Here is a 27065-nt window from a genome sequence, read left to right on the forward strand (position 1 = left end):
TTCCTTGTGTTCAACCCTCTTCGTCTTCACTTCATCCAGTTTCTCACTGGTCGTCCTCTTGTCTTCCGTTTTCTGACCTTCCTTGTGTTCAACCTTCTTGTTTTCCTTCTTCTTCACTTCATCCAGTTTCTTCTTGTCGTTCGTTGCTTTCGTCTGCAGCTCCTGTGTTTTCTTAAGGTGCTTCTTTTCTTCGCCTTTCTTCCTCTCTTCCACCAATTTCTTCCCTTTGTCCTTCCTCACCTCGGTCTTCTTGACAGCAACCTTTCCTCCCGGCACCTTCTGTTGGCTTGTCCTCCCCTCCTTCTTTCCGGAGAGGAGTTTCTTCTTCTCCTCTGGCTGCTTAGTCTTCTTCAGGTTTTTCTTTGTGTCAGTCTTGCTGGCACTCTGTTTCCGGCTGACAGTGGCGTTCTTTACGCCCGTCTTCTTGCTGACCACCGTGGTGGCTTTCTTGCCTTCCATCTTTTTGAGTTCTGCCTTCTTCCCCTCTGTTTTCCGCACTCCATCCCCTGATGTCCTGGGAGGGAAACAAAACAAAAAATAATTAGACCAGATTCAAGACCAGAATCAATTAGGTTTGTGTGTGTATGGATGTGTGTATAGATACATGTGTGTTTATATGGATATATGTATGTATGTGTGTATGTATGGATGTGTGTGTATGTTTATATGTGTATGTATGGATGTGTGTATGAATGGATGGATGTGTGTGTGTGTGTATATATGTGTATATGTATGTGTGTAGAAACATTTAAGTCCCACCTCAAAACCCACCAGTTCAATCTTGCATACCCTCACTCCTGACCCCCCAATCCCTGCATTACTTACATTTTCACATCTGTACACACCTATATTTTAGTATTATTATTATTTATTTAAAAATATTCTCTGTCTTGTCTCTAAGTTGTCTCCCTCTCTCTGTATTATCCCCACTATGTCGTCATTGTGAAAGTCCATGTACTGTGTTTGTCTGTATGCTATAATGCCATGTATGTAAAGCGCTTTGAGATGCCTAATGTAAGGCGCTATATAAAATACATTTATTATGTCTGTATGGATGCATGCATGTATGTGTGTGGGTATGGGGGTATGGATGTGTGTGTATGTATGTGTGTATAAATGTGTGTGTGTATGGATACATGTTTGTATGTGTGTGTGTATGGGGGTATGTATTAGAGCTGTGAATCTTCACTGGCCTCACGATTTGATTACGATTCAGTTATCCACTATTCGATTCGATTCTACGATGCATCTCAATAATATATTACATCCTCAATTTTATAATCTATATTACTGCACATGGCTACTTTTTCATCAATTAATACAAGCAGTCAGATAAATTAACTCTTTTATTTAGAAAGTTCTTAAATCAGAATGTCAAAATACATGTCTTAGTGTTGCACGATACACCGATACTAGAAAAGTATCTCTATACCCAGCTGTTAAAAATGGTTCAATACTCCATTTTATTAGTATTGATACTTTTAGAATAGCCTGATGCTGTATTTTCTATGAGTTGAGTGGATGCATGACGGGAGCACTAGTTTCGCGTAGTGGGCGTGTCAGCTGAACACACCAAGAAGGGAAAATAGTCACAGATATCGCCGAATGTCTTATTTCATATAAAATGTTTCTGAATGGACGTTTGGAAGTTGTATGCAGTGATGAACGGTCTTTCCCAGCGGAACACAAGTTACTTAACATTACACAGGTCGCACTGTGCACACTCCGCTTGCTAGCGTTAGATAGCAGGAGCCGTCAGCCAACAAAGATGTTGTTTCAACAAATGTATTCACAAAATGTATTACCATCCAAATGTTATTGAAGAGTCCTGTGACCAGTAAGTAGGTACTACATACTACGTCTAACATTTACTAACCAATGTGACTGCAGCAACATGCGCAAATATTCTACGTTATATGCGTAAATGTGCCTAAAGTCAGGTGTGTATGGGTGTGTATGGATGTGCATATTAGGGGTGGGAATCACCAGTTTCATCATGATACGATACGATATAGATTCTTTGGACAACGATACGATATTTGCCGATATCACAAAGTCTCTCACGATACAATACGATACGATTAGATTCAGGTGCCTGCGATCGATATGAGATGATATCATATGCCCATTTAACACAATCAGTTATGAGACTCGCCACAGGATTTTCAAAATAAGAGTATCGATATGAATCGATCTTATTACATCGCATCGATCCGATTCGATCGTTGATAATTACATCGATGTATCGATCTGGATCGATGTATCGTCCCACCCCTAGTGCATATGGATGTGCATATGGATGTGTGTATGTTTGACGAACAATGTTACTTACTCTTAGCTGAGTTGTACCCTTCCTGCTGACTTGTTGTACAGAACTTGTAAGTCGCTTTGGATTAAAGTATCAGCTACATGACTAAGGCCTTGTCCAGACGAAAACGATTTTGGTCTTTTTCGTTTTCATTTAAAAAAAAAAAAAAAGGTTTCCATAAAAACGGAAACGTCTCAAGATAATAAGTGTGTGCCACAAATTTACAAAATAAATGTCTTTCCTGTTTTAGACATCGCTCTTTTATTTTGAAAACCCCCGACCGGAAGTGTTATAGTGTCTGTTGCTAGCAGCTTAACTTGTGTCGGCCGGTTCTGTGCTTTTCGAGCTAACGTAACATTAGTTTCCAAAGGAGAGGAGAGAAAGACCGCGGCTCACATGCAGCTCAAACTACATGTTGGAATAAATTAATTGATTGATGTTTAACTTGTCCCTGTGTGTGTCCAGTCATTTCGACTAGCAAACGTTGTCTGTATTTAACGTTACCTCAGGATACCACTGTCTATTGTATTTAGTTGGGTAGCTATTTAGCTAATGTGGATAGCATTTTGAATAGCATCAATGCTAGCTGGCTGGCTACAGCTTTATTTACAAAATTATGGAGGCTTTTTAATCGTCAAGGTAAGAGGATTTGTCATGATCAACTGAAGGCGTATGCTTCAATATGTGCTTGGGTTTTCAGAAAAAGGCCAGCTATGTGACGCTAATCTCTAGTTAGTATCGTGTATTGCATCACAGTAGCCTCCCGATCAAGCTCAATAGCTTCTGTAACACGAACGCAACTACTCTGATGCCATTGTTGTTTAACACTTTGAGTGCCAGCCACGAGAAATCTCGTTAGTTCATGCCATGCGTTGAGTGCCAACCGAAGAGAAATCTCGTTTTTAATCGATTTTTTTTTTTTATTATCAATTTCCATTCATTTTTCATCAATCTAGCCTCACGTTACCAGTGGGGATCTGTCTGAGCTCGAACAGGGAAAATACCGCCGCCTATCGTCTCTCCGGATGGTATTGCACCCCATTGGATTGGACTGAATGAAATGGATGGGGGAAAAAAAGAGTCCGGATTTCACATTTTACTTGTCATGCATGTAATCCGAGCCGATCCCATTCATTGCCGAGCCGCAGAACAGCGTGGAATATGTCTTTCGACCACCCAGCGTTGGATCAATAAATGCGATAGATATTTGGAATGGCGATCAGGAATTGGAATAATCTTTTTGGAGAACATCTGATCTGAGGTAGGGCTGGGCGATATGGCCTCTAAATGATATCGCAATATTTTTTGGCCATATCACGGTTAGGGATGCACGATAATTATCGGGCCGATAATTATCGGGCCGATATCAGCAATTATGACGTCATCCCGATAAACTCGATAACGTTATTGATAGCTCCGATAACATAATACATTTTTTGGTTAAAAGAAATCCGGTGTGGGTGGATTTGGATGAAGGGCGCTTGTTTTTATTATAGCCTCCTCCCGTTTTGCCAGTACTGTGGTAAAACTGATAGCGTGTGGTTTAGGAACAGGGAGTTTTTCACAAATCCAGCGCTCCCCTTCTTGGCTGTGACGTAGTCACGTTACATTCGGAGACAGACAGTCGATCTGCCAATTACGTCCCACGGCTTGCACCCACCTCTTCTTCTTACCACCAATCAGAAGCTCTCGTTCGTTTATTTACCTCCGGGTTGTCAGCCATTACTCTACTCGGAGCTAACGTTATCTCCCCGCCAGCCACATTGACAAGTACCAGCGCTTATACATTACTGGCAAATGTCTTGTTGCACTTGTGGCAACGAGCGTTGTCAGCATCGACTTTAGTAAAATAGACCCAGACTTTTGAACATTTCGTTCTGTCCGCCATTATGAGAGCAGAGCTGTCTGTACTCGGTGTGTGTGTGTGTGTGTGTGTGTGAGTGTGTGTGTGTGTGTGTGAGGGGAAGAGAGGAGAGAGCAGGCAGCCCGCTCCCCGCGCAGGCAGAGACACACAGAGGCAGGAGAGATATAGACAACGGCCAACAAGATTAGTTTGTGACGTTTAAATTCCTCAAAAAAAACCTCCATAATTTCTCGAGTACCGATAGCAGTACCGATGACGTCGGAGCTTATAAATACTCAAATATATATATATATACAGTTAAAAAGAATATTATAATACAATAAATATCGGTTATCGGTATCGGCTTGAGGAGCATAAAGTTAACGGTATCGGTATCGGTGTCAAAAAATCAATATCGTGCATCCCTAATCACGATACATGATATATATCGCGATATTTTGACATTTCCTCTAAAGCAGGGGTTCTCAACCTTTCTGCTGCCAAGGCACCCCTGTGTTCAATAAAATATTCCAGGGCACCCCTACATACGATAAAGACTTTTCCGGTCCTGTCTTTTTTGCTACAATGACAAAAGTGCTTGCTTTCAAAATAATGTTTATTTAAGAAAACGGGAAACACATTTGTGTGTATATTAGGGGTGTAACGGTACGCGTATACGTACTGTACCGCCTCAATGTGGTCCTCCGGTACAGTACTCGCTGTGCACCGCGCGATTGCAACGGTATGGAACTTTTTTTGTGGAACATAAATCCCCCCGGCCCTAATATAACGTGCACAACTAACCGGATGTTGTTTGTTCATTCCACGCAGCGCGCAGCTACACTGAACGAGAGCTGTAATTCAGCATAGCATTAGCTTTAGTATGGCGAGTCAATACTAACTGACAAGCCAGAGCCATGTCATTGTTTAACTTTATTGCAAACTTTATCACGCATTTGAAACGGCATCACCCGAATGTGAATATCACTGGTACACGGAAGAAACATAATGCTAGTGCAAACCGTTCAAATTTCCGTTCACAGTGCTTGATTGGTAGTTTAGTGTATGCTATGTCCTTCAGTCTATGTGGGGCTACTATGTTTTCTTCTAATTTTCTCCAGGATACTAATGCTTGGGGGTCAAACCATGTTGTCAATGGTCTTAATGTGTACGCCTTAAAATATTGGAAAAAATCTGGAAATGCCATGCCACCGTCTGCTTTATTTCTCTGTGCGGTGGATCTTTTTATACGTGGTGGTTTGTTATTCCAAATAAATTTGTATGTGGAGGAGTGTAATCTTTTCCAGTAACCCTCTGGAGGGGGTAACGGTAGCATTGAACTGAATAAGTTGATTCTAGGTAGTACATCCATCTTAACTATTGATATCCGTGCTTGTACTGTGTTTTTAAGTTTTGCCCATCTATCAAGGTCGTCTTTGATTTTGTTTTGGATTTTTGTGTAATTGTGCTTCACCGTTTGTCTTATGGTGGGGAATATTTCCACTCCCAAGCATCTAAAATGTTTTACCATCGGTATCTCTCCTGGGAGGGTTATATCTTTTTTTGCAGGGGTGTTAAGTGGAAGGAAAGCCGACTTCGGCCAATTTATCTTAAATCCCGATAAATCACCAAAGTTCTCAATCAACTTGAGCAGATGAGGCAATGTGGTGTTGGGGTTTTGCATGAACAATATTACGTCGTCCGCATATAAACTAATTTTTTGTTGTGTGCCCTTGATTACGATTGGTTCTATGGATTGGGATTGTCTTATGTATTGTGCTAAAGGCTCTAATGATAGATTGAATAGTCCGGGACTAAGAGGGCAACCCTGTCTGGCAGAGCGTGATACCGGAAAGATTTTGGAGATGATTGTGCCTGTTGTAATAGAGTGTCCATGTATTGTATTTATTATTTTCTATGTCTTTTAGTCTATTTTCATTCTGATTTAATTACCGGACTGTCATTATTGTTATTATTATTTCTGTTATTGTCCTGTGAGTTATTGTTGATTATTACTAGGGATGCTCGATATTGACTTTTTTACCGATACCGATATTCCGATATTGTCCAACTCTTAATTTCCGATACCGATAAACCGATATCAACCGATACCGATATATGCAGGGTTTCCCCCCCCCAAAAAAACGGAATAATTTCAGGTAACTAATCATTTCACTGGATGCAATATTGTTATTGTTTTTTTAACCGATACCGATATTTTCCGATATCACATTTTACTGCCGATATCGGCCGATAATATCGGTCGGCCGATAATATCGGACAACCCTAATTATTACTGTTACTGTATTGTTTGTCTTGTTTCATGTAAAAAAAGAGAAAATAAAACATTTGATAAAAAAAAGGAACTAAGAGTAGTCTACTGACACACTAATAAAAAAAATTATTTACATCCAAGACAATTTATATAAAACTAAGACTTTTGCACATCGCCTGTTCGAATCCAGCTCACAGCTCCGGGGTTGTCACCAGCTTGGCTGGCCATTCACACTAATACAATTGGCAGTATTACACCCCTTCCTGACAGGCAGCGACGCGAGCGAGCGTGATTGCGAAAATGATTAAAATGTATTCATTTCAATCAGACTATCCTGACCTACCGCGAGCGACAGCAAACTGAGCGGCGATGTCGCTCCCCCCTCAAATATTCGCTCGCTGTGTCTCTAGTTGAGCGATTACGCGGCCGAGTCCCGCCCCTAAACACTTTTTATTGGTCGAGAATCGCAGGCTGCTTTCCCCCTGTGCTTTCAGGTAAATACACACACACACACACACACACACACACTCGGACAAGCGCCGCGTCATATCAGGACAGTGTCGCGCGCAATTTCGTCTCCAGTTCGCTCGCTCGCTGCCTGTCAGGAACCGGTGTTAGAGGGTGGGAGAAGCTGGCGGGGTGGGTCCAGGTCGTTGTAAACAGCGACTCCTACAGTTCGGTCGGGGCGCCTGCTAAGCGCGGATAGGATCTAAGTGGGATAGTGTGATCCTTCCACACGCTACGCCCTCTCAGTGAGAATCCGCGCTGCCAGGTGAAAAGAAGCGGTTGATTGGCTGGACGTGTGTCGGAGGAAGCACGTGGTAGCCTCCACTCTCCCAGACCGATTGTGGGGGGTAAGTGCGCAGCGACCAGGAAGGGGATTGGGAATTGGCATAACGACTAACATTGGGATGGGAGAAAATCGGAGGAAAAAGGAGGGGGAAAAAGATAAAAAAAATAAATAAAATAAAAATAAAAAAACTGTTGCACAGTACTGTGTTTTCTACCCACTTTAGCCAAACACACACACACATATATGTATATATGTATGTATGTATGTATGTATGTATATATATATATACTAGAGCTGGGCCGTTAACGGCGTTAACGTGCTGCGTTAACGCTATACTAGTATCGCGCGATAATATAATTAACGCATTAATCTTAAAAATAAAATAAAATAAAAAATGTAGATTTTTTTTTTTTTTACCTTTATTTACCCAGGGTAGGTTCGATGAGCACAGATGCTCTTTTTCAGGAACGCCCTGCCTCACATTCATACAGTTCCATTCACACCTGGGAGCTGCCCAGTACAACCACAGTTGACACCATTGGCCACTGAGCAACTCCACTGGAGCAGTTGATTCAAGCCATGTCACATTCAAGTTTGAAATGATTCTTTCTGTTTTGCTCCTGAGAGTGTGCTAGATACTGTACTGTACTGGTAATATTATTTATTTGTGTTAACTTCTGAATAAAACAACTTATTAAACACAAGTACATCTTATTGAACATTATTTTGATATTTCATTACCAATTATCATAGCAAAACAGCTTTTTCAAACAGTCTGTAATGCATTTTGGAAACGGGAGATGGGCTCATGGTGTAATGGGCCACCTGGCCTGAGAAACATAAGGAGGAAAGAAAAAGTAAGGACTTACTTCTGGTCATTATTTGGGTAGAACACACATATTTTGAGCCATTTTAATCTAGATTAATCTAGATTAAATCCAGGATTGCAGATAGATTAATCTAGATTAAAAAAATTAATCTATGCCCACCTCTAATATATACACACACACACACACACACACACTACTGTGAGAAAATAATAATCACACACAAAGGGATAATGGCTTATAGCAGACTTAATGATTTTAGAATATTTCAGATAATGAAATTAAATGTTTATATCATCAACTATCCAGTTAGTATTTATACTGTAACGTTTGACTACTTTAAAATCATTAGAGAGAGAGAGAGAGAGAGAGAGAGAGAGAGAGAGAGAGCGAGAGCGAGAGAGACACTCGGGTTTTGTTCTAGGTTTGCGTTTTGATCGTCTAAACTGCCGTAGGTGATGATGTCACACTCGAATGTAAACAGGAAGAGTTTTAACACACGGAGATGGAAACTGGATGATATAAAGAAACTAATAACCAATAAATATGAAGTTATGTTTAAACTTCTGTTGTCAAGCCTCATCAATATTACCACACCCCCTGTCCTCACGAATGGAACTAGTGTTGTGGAGTCCGCTTTGAGCGTTTCCAGGGTTAGCAGCTAACGCTAGTTAGCTTAGCATAGTCACCGTGGATAACGTGGTTAGCAGCTAACGTTAGTCCATTGCGCACGTCAATTAAATTGCATGTCATTAAAGGTCCGCGCTAGTCTGTGTCTAATGAAATTACAATTGCATGTCATTTAAGATCCGCGCTGCTCTGTGTCTATAATGAAATGAGAGGACAGCTCTGCGCTAAAGCTAAAGTCTCATCTCAGCCGCTACGTGACAACATATACTCGATGTTCACGATATAGTAATTTACTACATCTCATGTAGAACAAGTATACTCGATATATCGCCCAGCCCTAATCTGAGGTAAGGAATCTATTTTACCAGTCTTGGGATAATCAGAGCTGTTTTCACCTATATATCAACGTGTCCCATATGAGTGTGTGTGGCTGTGAGTGTGTGTGTGCTGATCAGGAAATAAGAGAATCGATTTCTCAGCCCGCTTCTATAGCGTGCATAAGTACACATATACTATCGATAATCTAGCGTTTATTTGAAAACGATTCATAAATAGGCCGAAAAATGACAGTGTTTTGTGTATTACAGTAAAGCGCGATTCCTGCAGAATCTTTTTTTTTTCTGAAAATTTAAAAAAAACTAGCGTTTTTCAAAATGGTATCAAAGGAAATGAACCAATTAAAAAACAATCCGTTGTGGCGGTCAGGTGGCGTAGCGGAGATTGTGCTCGTCACCAATGCAAGAGGCTGCGGTCTCGACTCCCGGAGAGTCAGCATTGCCTTGGCTCGGGCTGATCGCTATACTAACTCGTTTGGCTGAGTTAGGGGGAGGGGAGCCGTGGGTGGGTCCTGGGCGTTGTGGACAGCGACCCCTACAGTTCGGTCGGGGCGCCTGCTCAGCGAAGGTAGGATCTGGTGAGAGGTAGTGCGGCCTCCCACACGTTACACTCTCCCAGTGAGAATCTGCGCGGTCAGGCTGGCTGCCGGCTGGCTGCACATGAGTCGGAGGAAAGCATGCGACAGTCTCCGGCCTCTCGGACCAACAGTAGGGGAAAGTGCGCAACAACCAGGAAGGGGGTTGGGAATTGGCATAACGACTAACAGTGGGATGGGAGAAAAATTGGAAAAAGGAGGGGGGAAAAGATAATAAAAAAAAAACAATCTGTTTCGACAATGTTGACTGCAAACAAGTCATTGATAAGCGACGGGCGTATCAGACACATAGCCATAATTTAAGATATAGTTTATGCGTTCGCAAATATGATCGCCCTCCATTGACTACAGCGTTGGTACTCAAGCGCCTATTTCTGGCACCCCCTGCTGGCACGGAAAGTGTTAATAATAACTCCCGGTGTTTAATAAACACTTCTAGCCAGGACATATAAGACATATATGTATCATGTTTCTTTTTTTGTCTGGGTTTGCATGCGGATTAAGTGCGGATTAAGGGAGATGTCAATCTGTTGTCGACGGTGGTAGTACAGGCGCAGTACATTTAGCTGTAAAAGCCCGATCAAGCTCAATAGCTTCTGTAACACGAACGCAACTACTCTGATGCCATTGTTGTTTATTAATAACTCCCGGTGTTTAACACTTTGAGCGCCACGCCCGAGATTTCTCGGGTTTACCCCCCCCTGATTGAATGCCCACATCTGAAATCATATTGCATCAAGCAAGCCTACCGTTGGATATTCCAGTCAGCCCAGGCTCTCAGATGTGAAAAAAGCGCCCCCTATCGTCTCCCAGATGGTAAATCACCCTTTTGGATTGGACTCAATGAAAGTGAATGGGATAAAGGATTTCTGACTCCACATTTTACGTCTCACTGATGCAGCCGGGGTCTACCAGAGTTCATTCTGGAGCCGCTGAGCCGCGGGGAATCATGTGTTCTACTGTATACACGGTTGATCAATACAATTATCGATTTTTGAATGGTGATCAGGAATTGGAATATACCATTTGGATACCATCTGATGTCAGGTAAGGAATCTATGTTATCAGTCTTAGGATAATCAGACTCGTTTTCACGGATATATAAGTGTTTCCACTATATGTGATATGGCTGTTTCACTGTAAAAGCCATCAGGAAATAAGAGCAGCGATTATCAGCACGCGGCACGAGCGTGCGTGCGCACACATATACTATCGATCATCTAGCGTTTATTTGAAAACGATTCATAAATAGGCCGACAAATGACAACGTTCTGGAATATTCCAGTAAAAGGCGATTATCATAGAATGGGTCGTTTTTTCCACGAAAACGAGTGATTTTCAAAATGCTACGGAAATGAAGCGATAAAAAAACAATCTGCCTTGACAATGTTGACTGGAAAATGAGTCTTTGATAAGCGACGGGCAAATTAGACACATAGCCATAATTTAAAACATAGATTAGGCGATATTAAGTTAACATTGGAGTGGGTTTGGGCATCAAGGGGGTAAAAAGGAAAACACGGCGTGGCATCCAAAGTGTTAATATTAAATAAACACTTCTAGCCAGGACATATCTGGACATATGTATCATGTTTCTTTTTTGGTCTGGGTTTGCATGTGGATTAAGGGAGATGTCAATCTGTTGTCGACGGTGGTAGTACAGGCGCAGTACATTTAGCTGTAAAAGCCTGATCAAGCGCAATAGCTTCTGTAACACGAACGCAACTACTCTGTACATGCCATTGTTGTTGTGATGTTTTGGCTGAGTTTGCACACGCGGGTTAATTAACACATCCAGCGCCGGAAACGCTTTCCAGCGTTATTGCCCGCCATGCGTCTGCCAAGATCGCTGTACAGCGTTTTTTAGATCAATATTAAATTTTTTCGCCATGGCATTCATAATTCCTCCACCCAACCCCCGATGCTCTAGCTGGACCCTAGATGTGACTGCAACGGCTCAATACCGACGCCTGGTGGATGGTCGGGCGAGTTACACTCTCGCAAAAACCGGAAGTGCCATCGGTGCATCGAGGAAAGTCCTCCGGCAGTCACAGCTCGTTAACGGGACTCCCGACAGACACTATAGTACATATGGATCGCTTTCTAAACGTAATAATCTATATTAGGGATGTCCGATATTATCGGCCGACCGATATTATCGGCCGATATCGGCAGTAAAATGTGATATCGGAAAATATCGGTATCGGTAATTTTTTTTTTTTTTTTTTACATTTATTTAACCTTTATTTACCCAGGCAAGCAAGTAAGAACCAATTCTTATTTTATTTATTGTCAAAAGTATGCATGTTGGTTTAATTCAACAACAAGAGATATGTAATGTTAATTTTTACTTTTTTAATGATCATATTTTGCACAGATAATGCTTACATTTAGAAAGCCTTTTGAATGCATCCAGTGAAATGATTAATTACCTGAAATTATTCAGTTTTTTTGGGGGGAAACCCTGCATATATCGGTATCGGTTGATATCGGTATCGGTATCGGTATCGAAATTAAGAGTTGGACAATATCGGAATATCGGTATCGGTAAAAAAGCCAATATCGAGCATCCCTAATCTATATGATTTCGGCGTTTATTTTGCCATACAAACCGGAAATGGACCTAGGCGATCGGCGTCGAATAATTGGGATCTTTCACCGACAGTCTCATCGGCCCACGGTAAGGGGAATATAACGTTATTTTCAGCCCGATTGTTTATTCATTTCACTGCAAACCATCTGATCAATATATCACCCATACTACATAAAGCAGTTACTGATGATCAAGGAATTATAAACTACCCCCCCCCCCCCTTTCCTCCACGCATGATGAAGCATAATGTATACCGATCATATACATTTGAATTTTTTAATATAGCGTGTATGGGAAAGAAACGGCAATCGATAATCTATCATATGCGTTTGGGCCTATAACTAGCGTTTTTGGAATTACAGCAGAAAATATTTAAAACATACTTATATTCTAGAAGGTATTAACACAACAATGTATGAATGAAAAAGTATAACGTTCCCACATCCTGAACGATAGATAATCGATGTTGAATGGGCCATAGTAATGTCAATATAGCAATAAAATTTAAAAAGTTATAGCCCTGCAAAGAAGGTAAACATCTCCATAGGCTTTTAACAGTGGCAGAGAGGGGTATGAGATGGGCACAATGCCCGGCGGTCAATGTGTTAAGGGAGAGGTGGGCTATCGCATCATCGGTTCAGGAGAAGACGCGTATCGCTTGTAAAGATGGTGATGCAAGGAGGCCATCTTCAGAATTGCGCAGTCTGGAAGCCAGTCTCAGAAAGTAGCGTCTTCAGGCTGCCAGAACGCAGTTCCGTGTGGATGAAAGGTACATACGATCAAATACTTTGACTGATACGACCGAAATCGGTTTCGTCTGGACATGGCCTAAATGTAAATGTGTGTGTACTTAGCAGGAGTTGTATATGTATGTGTACTTAGCAGGAGTTGTATATATGTATGTGTGTGTACCTAGCAGGTGTGTGTGTACTTAGCAGGTGTGTGTGTACAGTTAGCAGGAGGTGTGTGTGTGTACTTAGCAGGTATGTGTGTGTACAGTTAGCAGGAGGTGTGTGTGTGTGTACTTAGCAGGTGGTGTGTGTGTGTACTTAGCAGGAGGTGTGTGTGTACTTAGCAGGTGGTGTGTGTGTGTACTTAGCAGGAGGTGTGTGTGTACTTAGCAGGTGGTGTGTGTGTGTACTTAGCAGGTGTGTGTGTGTACAGTTAGCAGGAGGTGTGTGTGTACTTAGCAGGTGGTGTGTGTGTGTACTTAGCAGGTGTGTGTGTGTACAGTTAGCAGGAGGTGTGTGTGTGTACAGTTAGCAGGAGGTGTGTATGTGTACTTAGCAGGTGGTGTGTGTGTGTACTTAGCAGGTGTGTGTGTGTACAGTTAGCAGGTGGTGTGTGTGTGTACTTAGCAGGTGGTGTGTGTGTGTACTTAGCAGGTGTGTGTGTACAGTTAGCAGGAGGTGTGTGTGTGTGTACTTAGCAGGTGTGTGTGTACTTAGCAGGTGGTGTGTGTGTGTACTTAGCAGGTGGTGTGTGTGTACTTAGCAGTAGGGATGGGTACCGAATTCGGTACTTTTGAGGTACCGAACCGAAACACGTTGGTACTACCGAGTATCGAATCAAGTGAGAAACCGAAAAAAAATAAAAATAAAAAAAAATATTTTTTATTAATTTTTTTTTTTACTTTTTTCTTTTCATGTCAACGTTCACACGCACAATATATGCTTACCTAGGATTTGACTTGATTCAACAACAAAGCAGTCAAAGCAATGACAAGCCGAAAACTGTCGAAATTGTAGTTATTTGAAGTTTGGATTTTTTTTTACGACTGAGGTAGGTAAATTAAATTTCTTGAGACTAAAGTACAGAAAAAAGGTACCGTTGGGTACCGGTATCGATTCACAGGTACCGGTACCGGTATCGGTTCAAATGTGAAAGGTACCCATCCCTACTTAGCAGGTGTGTGTGTACTTAGCAGGTGGTGTGTGTACTTAGCAGGTGGTGTGTGTACTTAGCAGGTGGTGTGTGTACTTAGCAGGTGGTGTGTGTGTACTTAGCAGGAGGTGTGTGTGTACTTAGCAGGTGGCGTGTGTGTACTTAGCAGGAGGTGTGTGTGTACTTAGCAGGAGGTGTGTGTGTGTACTTAGCAGGTGGTGTGTGTGTACTTAGCAGGAGGTGTGTGTGTGTACTTAGCAGGAGGTGTGTGTGTGTACTTAGCAGGAGGTGTGTGTGTACTTAGCAGGAGGTGTGTGTGTGTACTTAGCAGGAGGTGTGTGTGTGTACTTAGTAGGAGATGTGTGTATGTCTATGCAGGAGGTGTGTGTGTGTGTGTGTATGTCTATGCAGGAGGTGTGTGTGTGTGTGTATGTCTATGCAGGAGGTGTGTGTGTGTGTGTGTGTGTATGTCTATGCAGGAGGTGTGTGTGTGTGTCTATGCAGGAGGTGTGTGTGTGTGTATGTCTATGCAGGAGGTGTGTGTGTGTGTGTGTCTATGCAGGAGGTGTGTGTGTGTGTATGTCTATGCAGGAGGTGTGTGTGTGTGTGTGTGTCTATGCAGGAGATGTGTGTATTTCCATGAAATTTTGTTGATTTGCATATTCATGACGGAGGCATCTTATCGCTACTTCCGTATTTGCAGTGGAAAGTCATAACATGTTCAACAAGTCATCTAACTAGCATCTCTCCCCCTCAATAAATATTACACCATCATTTTGAAATGTTCAATTGCAAAAAATGTTATACTTTTTCTGGTAAATTAAATAATAAACAAATAAACAAAATAATCGTTAGTTGCAGCCTTAGTGTGTGTGTGTGTGTGTGTGTGTATTTCTTGGCAGGTGTGTGTGTGTACTTCTTAGAAGCAGGTGTGTGTGTGTACTTCTTAGCAGCAGGTGTGTGTGTACTTCTTAGCAGCAGGGGTGTGTGTGTGTGTACTTAGCAGCAGGTGTGTGTACTTCTTAGCAGCAGGGGTGTGTGTGTGTGTGTACTTCTGAGCAGTAGGTGTGTGTGTGTGTACTTCTTGGCAGGTGTGTGTGTGTGTATTTCTTAGCAGCAGGTGTGTGTGTGTGTGTGTGTGTGTGTGTGTGTGTGTGTGTGTGTGTGTGTGTGTGTGTGTGTGCGCGCTTCTTGGCAGCAGGTGTGTGTACTTATTGGCAGCAGGTGTGTTTGTACCTCTTGGCAGGTGTGTGTGTGTGTGTACCTCTTGGCAGGTGTGTGTGTACCTCTTGGCAGGTGTGTGTGTACTTCTTGGCAGCAGGGGTGTGTGTGTGTACTTCTTGGCAGCAGGTGTGTGTGTGTACCTATTGGCAGGTGTGTGTGTACTTATTAGCAGCAGGTGTGTGTGTACTTATTAGCAGCAGGTGTGTGTGTGTGTACCTCTTGGCAGGTGCGTGTGTCCTCTTCAGTCCTCTACCAGCCTTCATCAGACCCTGCAGAGATCTCAGCACACTCTGCCTCCTCGCTACAAGACGGCGCTGACGCTACACACGCACACACACACACAGAAATAAATGGATTTTAGCGCTCAGAGGATTGTGCACAACACATACAAATATTTAAACTTTTATCAGAAGAGCTGATAATGTCTCCTAGCAACACCAGCAGCAACCACCACCATAACCCGAGCTTCCCTCAAGCATCCGTTTACTATGCTAGCTAAAATATCGGTTTACTACCGCTAGCTAAAACATCGGTTTACTACCGCTAGCTAAAACGTCTGTTTACTACCGCTAGCTAAAACATCTGTTTACTACCGCTAGCTAAAACAACTGTTTACTACCGCTAGCTAAAACATCTGTTTACTACCGCTAGCTAAAACATCCGTTTACTACCGCTAGCTAAAACATCTGTTTACTACCGCTAGCTAAAACGTCTGTTTACTACCGCTAGCTAAAACGTCTGTTTACTACCGCTAGCTAAAACGTCTGTTTACTACCGCTAGCTAAAACGTCTGTTTACTACCGCTAGCAAAAATGTCTGTTTACTACCGCTAGCTAAAACATCTGTTTACTACCGCTAGCTAAAACATCTGTTTACTACCGCTAGCTAAAACATCTGTTTACTACCGCTAGCTAAAACATCTGTTTACTACCGCTAGCTAAAACATCTGTTTACTACCGCTAGCTAAAACATCTGTTTACTACCGCTAGCTAAAACATGTTTACTACCGCTAGCTAAAACGTCTGTTTACTACCGCTAGCTAAAACATGTTTACTACCGCTAGCTAAAACATCTGTTTACTACCGCTAGCTAAAACATGTTTACTACCGCTAGCTAAAACGTCTGTTTACTACCGCTAGCTAAAACATGTTTACTACCGCTAGCTAAAACGTCTGTTTACTACCGCTAGCTAAAACATGTTAACTACCGCTAGCTAAAACATCCGTTTACTACCGCTAGCTGAAACAAACTACAAGATGTGTCACTCATCATCATTATAATGTCCGTTTGTCTTCCATGTTGGAAGACACAACGGTTGCTATGTGCAAAACAATGGTTGCTATAAGGCTGGGTGGCAATTCCTTCATGTATGCATTTTTACTATACACCATATACTGTATATTGTAAAAATAAATATATACAGTATATTTTAAGTTAATAAAATCCTTGTTCCTTGCAGGAGTATTGAAAACGTTTAAAAATACTATTTTTAATGAAATAGCACCATGACAAATATATTACAAGATAGCAACATAAAGAAATGTCATGTCACATTGTAATTTGTACTGGAAAACAAAATGAGGTAAAGATTTGATGTCTTATTACTGGATCTTGTAAACAAGTCACAGTGGAACACAGTAATGTACTTTTCCAGTGTTTTATCTACTTTTGTTTTATCTGCACAGAAATTAGGCATTTTATTTTGAAAGTGGTTACCAATGTGTTCTGAAGGTCCAGATTAATACTGAAAGTCTGCGTTTATTATTTTGTATAACTTGTATATTGTTTATATATATAAGATATATATCCAACGCCATCCGTTTGCACCATAGTATTATTCTATGCCATCGGGCTTTTGGATTAATAGCTATTAACCCTGCCATCGGGCACTAGGATTACAAGGACCGGTTCCGTACGAGACCCCTTTTCTTCAGTGACCACAGGATTATCCGACCATTCTTCAATTCCTCCGGAGCTTACAACTCCAGAGGGAAATCATCGTCTCCAGCTACCCCCCTTGCTTTGCCCCGTATCACCTCTTCTCACTCCCTGCAGAGCTCCGGTCGAGTATTCTTAACCTAGGAAATATTCATTACCACTGACTTTGATACTCTGACATTCTACTATTAAAAGAGCAACGTGATAATTCAGTTGTATATTGATATGACGATTAAAATACTGTAAACTTGGTATCCTTGTCCCCGTGCCGTCAATTGAGTGTCTGCCATATTTATCTAACTGTACTGTCTGGCAAGTAATAATCTTTAGTAGTGGTTTAATCTAAACAATCTTTTAATACAGTCCGGGTTGTGTAGCCCCTCAGCTACACAATGGTTACAGTCATGTTGGAGGAAAGACACAAACTACACAAACATTCCACACAAGGAAAGGGTTCAAGTGAGACAGGAGACAGGAGGATTGGAACACAGCCTTACCTCCTCGTCCACAGCATCGTTCTCCTCCCCCCCTCTCTTCTTCTTCTTCTCCTCCGTCTCCACCTCTCCTCTCTTCTCTTCCTCCACCTTTCCTCTTTGCTCCTCTTCATCTCCCATCCTCTCTGGCTCAGTCTCCTTCTCCTCAATCACTGATTCTTTCTTCCTCGCCTCCCTGTCCTTGTTTACCTTCTTGATTCCCTCCTCTTCCTCCTCTCCTCTCTTCCTCTTGGCTCGTTGGGTCTCCGCTGGTTTCTTTTCCTCGCCTCTCTCTTCCTCTCTCCTCCTTCCCTCGTTCTCTAGAGTTGATTTTAGAGGAGTGGAGGTCTCTGGTTTCTTTTTCCTCTCTTCCTCCTCCGCCGTGTCTTCTCCTCGGTGGTGTTTGGGAGCGGAGAACTTTGTCTCAGAAGGTTTGGCTGTTATGTAGAACAGATAACATGTAAAAACATAAAGGGACAAACGCTAAAACCACCACCTACTTTACAATGAAAAGGTCACATTACATTTAAAAAAGGGAGAAATCACTGAAAAACGCTGCTGATTTATTAGAATGCAGTGCAATCCCTACTGCCCTTTTAATTTTAACTAACCCTAACACGATTCAGTGTCCTCCGATGACATCACTGGAGGATATATTGAAAACTCATTAATACTAAATAACTGCCAAAATAAATGAATGTGTACCAAACTGTTTAGAGCTTTGAGATATGGTTGTGATTATGTGCAAAATAAAATCAGCCTTGTTTTTCCACTGCCCCTAAGTACTCTTTAAATAATTACAAATAAAGTAGTGTATCAAACCAACACTTATAGTTAACACTACTAGCCAACACTACAATCTAACACTAGTTGTAACTGAGGGGTACAATTCCCTGACTGTATTACTAGATATGATACTTACTACCACTACCTTTGTACTTAATATTCGGCCACCCAGTACACGGCATAAATATATTATCATAAACACTCTCACGTAGATGAAACGGATCCAACACAAATGTACGAAGTCGAAGTATGCGTTTATTACTACACAGCAATGGTGTGTAGAGCAAGCACTTAATCACTTAATTACATTTATGAATTGAAATAGTATGCACTTTTATGGCAAAGAGTATTCGTCGGTATATCAATAGAGAATGTCCAATCTCTGATGGCGCAGGTGGTAAATATACGACCTGGAATAGTTAAGGAATAACAGCAATGATACTTTAATGATTATATACTAGATACACTAAGGGGGGGTTAATCCGGTCGCTTGTAAGCCGACAGGAGTAGGAGGGGGGGGGGGGGGGGGGTAGAATCCGGCTGCCTCGTCCGGCCAAGGGTATCCCAGGTGAACCCACTGTAGACTCTTTGTGGGCCGGCTCTCTCCGGTCCACGGGGGAGAGACGTGAAGCGACCTCGTCTTGCAGAGCATCTCCTCACCTTGCGTCCTCTCCAGGGGGGGGGGTTCCAACACACGGCAGTGTCGGGGGTCTTTATCCATGGAATAATCAAAGTATACAAAGCATAATCCGTGCCTGGGAAGGCGGGCTGTCGTCGGTAGAATAATCCGGTATACAGGTCCACTCGCTCGTCGGCTCTGGGGCTCCTCGGGTGCAGCTTCACATGGGGTCAACCACCCTGGGTAAGCAGCCAGTTCTCTGCCCGAAACGATGGGGTACTGACTACGGTAGTATTCTCACCGCACGAAGCACTATATATTAACAGACTATTATTAGCTTAATAGACTACGTCCAACTCGACGATATAGTGCCAAATATGACTATTCAAATATTAATATACACGATGTCTCAATACCGATGGTAGGCGAACTTGGCCTTACTCCCACACGTGGTGTCGCGGGGAGGCTTTACGTCTGTGACTCTATTGGAGGGTAAGAAACTGGACTGAAAAGAAAGTCCTACTTTAGTAGCGCAGTATATATACGCACTATGAACAAATAGTCCCATTAGTGGTGCGGTAGCCAGATTCCTACGCGGAACTAGGACTTGTTCGTACATGTGGAGCGGTACGTTTGAACTGGGTCTGAGGGGTATGGCAGCCTGGCACCAAGGTCTCGACCAATAGTAGAATGGAGACTATTATGGGATGTTCAGTAGGCTAGAATGGATATTCAATGCATATTGTACAAGGAATATACAAGGGATATCAGGGAATATTAGAGAATATACAAATACAATTAAATATATATATATAAATAAATATATATATTCGGTTTAATCTGGCCCTTCACAACAGCCACCCCCTGAATAGGTCCCAGACCTAATCAGTTAAACAGAGACAGATTAATCGCGTTGTCTATTTACACATAAGGGTTTGCTGTAGGGGTCAGTCAACTTCACAAAGTCATAGGGTTGTAGGGTCATGGTCATCATCGATTGTGTCTGGGAGTCGAGGCAGTTCTATGAGCCTCGTCACGGGACGGGTGTAAGTGCGACCCTGGACGAGCACTTCAGCTGCTCGGACCTTGCCGTCGGCACCGGTGGTCACTTTGCTTACGCGGCCGGCCGGCCACATAGCTCTGGGCAGTGATTGATCAATAATCATGACGACTGTTCCTTCTGTCAAATTGTCTCTTTCCTTTACCCACTTCTGGCGGGTCTGTAGAGACGGTAGGTAGTGCAGTAGGAAACTGTTCCAAAACTTGTCGGCTAATACTTGGCTGTACCTCCACATTCGTCGGCCGTTCGCTTCTTCAGGCCGGTACATCGTCTGTGGTAATGCAGGATCTAGCCGCCCCATCAGGAGTGTGTTGGGGGTAACTGGGTCGATATCCGCCACATCACTGGAGACATATCCGAGGGGCTTCGAGTTAAGTACTCCCTCAATCTCCGTGAGGACTGTCATTAGGACTTCTTCCGCCACAGTCTGGGCCCCAAGTACTGCGTACAGGGCTGTCTTTATGGAGCGCACTTCTCGTTCCCAAGTGCCACCGAAGTGGGGTGCGTTTGGGGGGTTGAATTGGAAATCAACCTGTGCTGGAGCGAGGTGGGTCTTAAGTTCTGGGCCCATAGCTTGGAAGCTCTCTCTCAGCTCTCTTTCGCCGCCTTTGAAGTTTGTCCCATGATCGGACAATAGGGTAGACGGTCTTCCCTTCCGTGATGTGAATCTTCTGAAGGCCATAAGGAATGAGTCTGTGCTCATGGTCGGGAGAAGCTCGATGTGTATCGCTCTGGTGGTCATGCATTTGAATACAATACCCCACCGCTTCTCGGTTCCTCTTCCTTTCTTTATGTGCAGCGGGCCAAAGCAGTCCATACCCGTTGAGTGGAATGGCTTGTCACCGATTCGGAGGCGACATGGAGGAAGGTCAGCCATCCTTGGTATGCTGGGCTGCGCGCGCCACTTGCGGCAGTCTAGACATGTTCGCTGGAAGCGTCGTACCGCCTCTCTTCCTTGTAGGATCCAGTAACGACGTCTGATTTCCGCGAAGACTCTTTCTGCTCCTGCGTGATGTACATCCTCATCGTATTTCTTTATAATCAGCTCTGTGACCTTGTGTCGGCTGTTCAATACGATCGGGTATTTAATGTCATCCGGTAGATTGGGGGCTCTGCGTAGGCGACCACCCACTCTGATGAGGGTATGAGCGTCGCTCTCGGGGGCCAGGTGAATTAATCTGCTGTCGGATGGGACGGGCTTTCCTCCCTGTAGACAGGCCAATTCATCGGGGAACGAGTCTCTCTGGGCTCGCTGCAGTAGAAGCAATTCTGCTTCCTCGTAGTTAGCTGCTGACATATCAGCGGGGGACTTGCACTCCGGGTGGTACCGCAGGAATGTTCTTTGTTGTGCACTCTCTATGGACGTGCAATCGTCTATGTTAGGGTCGGTGGAGGCTACGGTGCTCAATCCACAGAACACAGACTTCTTATTTTCCACCTCCTCTGGACTTGCTTCCCTCGGGATAGGCATGGGCCACTGTCCTTCCGGGAGTCTTAGGAATGCGGGGCCGTCACTGTAGACATTGCGACGGGTGAGGTCATCCAGGGGCATCCCCCGGGTGATGACGTCAGCTGGGTTCTGTTTTGTATCAACGTAGCGCCACTCTGTTTCTCCGGTTAACTCTTCGGTTAAGTCTTGAATCTCGGTGACTCTGACTCCCACGAAGACTTTGTACTTGCATGAGTCCGATTTGATCCAGGCGAGTACCGTCGTGGAATCTGACCACAGGATTGTTCTAGACACCGGTATGGTGAGCTCACGTTGGATGAGCGTGGCTAGGTGCGCTCCGGCTAGGGCTGTGCAGAGCTCTAGACGTGGGATAGATTGTTGCTTGCGTGGGGCTATTCTCGAGCGGGCGAGGACAAATGCTGTGTAGATCTCTCCCCCCTGGTCTTGGGCCCGCAAGTAGGCTACTGATCCGTATGCGACCTCTGAGGCGTCACTGAAGACGTGTAAGTCCATTTTACATGTCTCTGGCCTCACCGTGGGTGGGAAGTAGCTTCGGCGCATATTAACGCCTGGGAGTGAGTGGAGCTCCATCTCCCACTCTCTCCAGGTGGATGCAAGGTGTGCGGGAATGGGGTCGTCCCAGCCCTGGTCCTTGTCCCACAATGCTCGTACAATCATTTTTGCCCTGGTGGTGTACGGTAGAATACATCCTAGCGGGTCATATTGTCGGGCGAGTGTTGTGTACACACTCCGTCTGGTGGTCGGCGCCGCCGCCGGCCTTCCCTGCTCCGTAGTCAGGGGCTTGTGTCTGTAGTGAAGCGAATCTGTTTTGAATCGCCACACCAATCCCAGGGTCATCTCCTGGGCTTCTCCCGGGATTGTAGCCATCCAGGTCTCGCTGCTGGCTGCCTTGTCCTCGGAGGAGAGGCTGCGCAGTACTTGCGGAACGCTGCTGGCCCACTGCCTGAGATCAAAGCCGCCTTTGATCAATGAGGCGCGGAGTTTAATCAGGAGAGCCTCGGCTTCTTCCTGGGTTGAAAGGCTTTGTAGACAGTTGTCTACGTAGAAGCTGTTCTTTACGCTGTGTCGGACCTCTTCGTCCGCTGCTGGGTCCTCTGCTACATGTTTCTGTAGTGCAAATGTAGCACAGCAGGGGCTGCACGTCGTTCCGAAGGGGAGGACTTCCCATTGGTAGATGGCTGGGTGCTCATCTCCTGGCTTCTCTCTCCATAGGAACCGTAACAGGGGCTTGTCCGCCTCTACTAATCTCACCTGCAGGAACATTCCTTTAATGTCCCCGCTGATGGCCACCTTTTCCTGGCGGAAGCGGAGTAGAACGCCGAGTAGGGAGGGGCCGAGTGTGGGACCGGGCAGTAACTCTTTATTCAGATTTTGGGATCCGATCTGGTAGCTGCAGTTAAATACTATGCGGTCTTTACCGTTGTGATGGACCTTGTGGTGGGGCACGTACCACGATTCAGTGGTCTGGTCAGCCTCTTTAATGTCCATCTTTGTGACGTGTCCCGCCGTGATGAGCTTCTCAATCTCAGCGCGGTATACACTCTCTTGGGCGGGGTTCTTGGCTAAGCGCCGCTCCGTGTTCAGCAGGTACCGTTCTGTGGCGTCTGTCTTGGCGTGGAAAGTAGGCATTCCTTCTCGCCGCAGGAGTGGCGTGGCGTATCTCAACACGCCGTTGACCGGGACTCTCTTGGTCCCTGTCTCGAGGAGGTGAATGGCGTAAATGAGTTGGCGTAAAGTTCATGCCTCCCCTTCTCTCTTTGCGCTCCCAACATCCCTACCAGGGACTGCACTCTGATGGACAGGTCGTCCAGTGCTCGATTGTCTATTGCTGGGGGTAAGCGGTCGATGTGTCGGATCTCCTGGATCACGTAATCCCATATGCGCCCATACCTCTGGTCCAATGCTACCAGCGCTGCTGTGTATGGGGTGGTGGAAGTCGCGTAGGCGAGCGCTATATTATGTGCGCGGGGTACCTTTAAGTGCTTCAGTAGGATGGCGTATTTGTGGCGTTCATCCAATACATCCACCAACATGGTCTCCAGACACATGCGGAGTTCTGTATACTGGGCCCGGTTCTCTTGGGTGAAGTCGGGTACCATAGGCGTGCCAATGTATGACGCTGACTGTGGATACATCGGCGAGCGTTGGGGGAGAGGCCTCCTAGGCGAGTCTCCTCCCGCTCCTTGGTATGGGCTGGTACCGGCAGTGTACCATGGCCCGCTTGTCCAGGTGCCGTTCCTCGGTGCGGGTCGTGCGTCGTGCTCACCCGTGTATAGAGTCGGGGGTCTGTAGCGCAGCTCCGCGGGGGTATAGCCTGGGCTGTACCGGACCTCCTGGTCCGGTAGAGTACTGTGCTGTCTTCGGGCGTGGTTCTCCTCCTCTTCCTCTTCGTCTTCAGTTAGGTCATCCAGTGCTTGTAGTCTCTGGTTTAGCCTCTCCACAGGATATGCTGCTCCTTCCCGGTTGCTAGGTCTCGCTTGGACCGGTGGGGGGAGGTGGTCTGTGGGGGGTATAGACCTCGTCTGTTGGTCAAGTTCAGGGTTGTTTACTCGGCTAGGGGATGCCGCCCTGGAGGTGTGTCTAGACGAGTTCCTGGAGCCTCTGGCGGAGGGAGAGGGTGTTGTCCGTCTGATCAGCTGTTCTATTAGTTGCGACTGCTGTCTGTCGCGCGCTGCGTCCCGTTGAGCACCGGCTCGTTCTCGGGCCACATTCTCTTCCATCTGAATGCGTCTTATTTCTAGACGTATCTGCTCGTGTTCGCTTCGCTGCTGGATCTGCAGTCGGTCGCGTTCAGCAGCGGCGTTCAGGCTGATGAGGAAGGCCTGCTGTAGGGTCCTCTCTGCCTCGCTGGGAGAAGGCGGTTGTATAGGGGAGCCTTCCCTCGGGGTACTCCTTGCGGAGCCTTGGAGCTCTATCTCCACGGTGCTCTCCCCGTCTTCTTCCGTGCCGAGTTCTCTCTCGGTAGCGTTGTATTCCTCCCGGGACTCATCGGGGACTACTTCTTCAGTACTGGCGGGGTGTGGAAGTCATGTCTGGTTCCCACTGATCCCCACCGTGAACTTGGTCAGTTACATTAGAGCCCGTAGGGGCCTCTATGGTCGGGGTAGTCTGGGCGTTGGGGTTAGACATACTTTTACTTTCTAGTTTTACCGCGTTTACTGTTAGTAGAAGACTAGGTTGTTGACTGACAGCGTAAGCCTCTAAGTACTGAGGGAGCCGTCGTTCGCGCTGCAGGCGTTGGTTAGGAGGATCGTTTCGTGGAGTGTTCATCATAGGCCATTTCAATATTAATAACACTATATTAATATTACACTGATTAGCCTCCGGCTCGAAGGACCAATTGTAACTGAGGGGTACAATTCCCTGACTGTATTACTAGATATGATACTTACTACCACTACCTTTGTACTTAATATTCGGCCACCCAGTACACGGCATAAATATATTATCATAAACACTCTCACGTAGATGAAACGGATCCAACACAAATGTACGAAGTCGAAGTATGCGTTTATTACTACACAGCAATGGTGTGTAGAGCAAGCACTTAATCACTTAATTACATTTATGAATTGAAATAGTATGCACTTTTATGGCAAAGAGTATTCGTCGGTATATCAATAGAGAATGTCCAATCTCTGATGGCGCAGGTGGTAAATATACGACCTGGAATAGTTAAGGAATAACAGCAATGATACTTTAATGATTATATACTAGATACACTAAGGGGGGGTTAATCCGGTCGCTTGTAAGCCGACAGGAGTAGGAGGGGGGGGGGGGGGTAGAATCCGGCTGCCTCGTCCGGCCAAGGGTATCCCAGGTGAACCCACTGTAGTGCCGTTCAATGCGCCGGCGATCCTTGGACCACAGATGAAAGCAGGTGGACTCTTTGTGGGCCGGCTCTCTCCGGTCCACGGGGGAGAGACGTGAAGCGACCTCGTCTTGCAGAGCGTCTCCTCACCTTGCGTCCTCTCCAGGGGGGGGGGTTCCAACACACGGCAGTGTCGGGGGTCTTTATCCATGGAATAATCAAAGTATACAAAGCATAATCCGTGCCTGGGAAGGCGGGCTGTCGTCGGTAGAATAATCCGGTATACAGGTCCACTCGCTCGTCGGCTCTGGGGCTCCTCGGGTGCAGCTTCACATGGGGTCAACCACCCTGGGTAAGCAGCCAGTTCTCTGCCCGAAACGATGGGGTACTGACTACGGTAGTATTCTCACCGCACGAAGCACTATATATTAACAGACTATTATTAGCTTAATAGACTACGTCCAACTCGACGATATAGTGCCAAATATAACTATTCAAATATTAATATACACGATGTCTCAATACCGATGGTAGGCGAACTTGGCCTTACTCCCACACGTGGCGTCGCGGGGAGGCTTTACGTCTGTGACTCTATTGGAGGGTAAGAAACTGGACTGAAAAGAAAGTCCTACTTTAGTAGCGCAGTATATATACGCACTATGAACAAATAGTCCCATTAGTGGTGCGGTAGCCAGATTCCTACGCGGAACTAGGACTTGTTCGTACATGTGGAGCGGTACGTTTGAACTGGGTCTGAGGGGTATGGCAGCCTGGCACCAAGGTCTCGACCAATAGTAGAATGGAGACTATTATGGGATGTTCAGTAGGCTAGAATGGATATTCAATGCATATTGTACAAGGAATATACAAGGGATATCAGGGAATATTAGAGAATATACAAATACAATTAAATATATATATATAAATAAATATATATATTCGGTTTAATCTGGCCCTTCACAACACTAGTAGTTAACACTACAAGCTAACATTACTATCCAACACCAAAAAAGTACACCACAGGCTAACACTACTAGCTACCACAACAAGCTAACACTACTAGCTAATACTCCTAGCAAACACTACTAGCTAACACTATATAGCTACCACAACAAGCTAACACCACTTGTTTAACACTACTAGCTAACACTACTAGCTAATACTACTAGCTAACACTACTAGCTAATACTACTAGTTAATACTACTAACTAACACTACTAGCTAACACTACAGTCTAACACTACAAGCTACCACAACAAGCTAACACTACTCGTTTAACACTAATAGCTAACACTACTAGCTAATACTACTAGCTAAAACTACTAACTAACACTACTAGCTAACACTACTAACTAACACTACTAGCTAACACTACTAGCTAACACTACTAACTAACACTACTAGCTAACACTACTAGCTAACACTACTAACTAACACTACTAGCTAACACTACTAACTAACACTACTAACTAACACTACTAGCTAACACTACTAGCTAACACTACTAACTAACACTACTAAGTAACACTACTAGCTAACACTACTAGCTAACACTACTAGCTAACACTACAAGCTTACCTGGTGCACCGAGGACAGGAC

The sequence above is a fragment of the Notolepis coatsorum genome (assembly GCF_963971535.1).
Source record: "Notolepis coatsorum genome assembly, chromosome: 1".
Classification (NCBI taxonomy): domain Eukaryota; kingdom Metazoa; phylum Chordata; class Actinopteri; order Aulopiformes; family Paralepididae; genus Notolepis; species Notolepis coatsorum.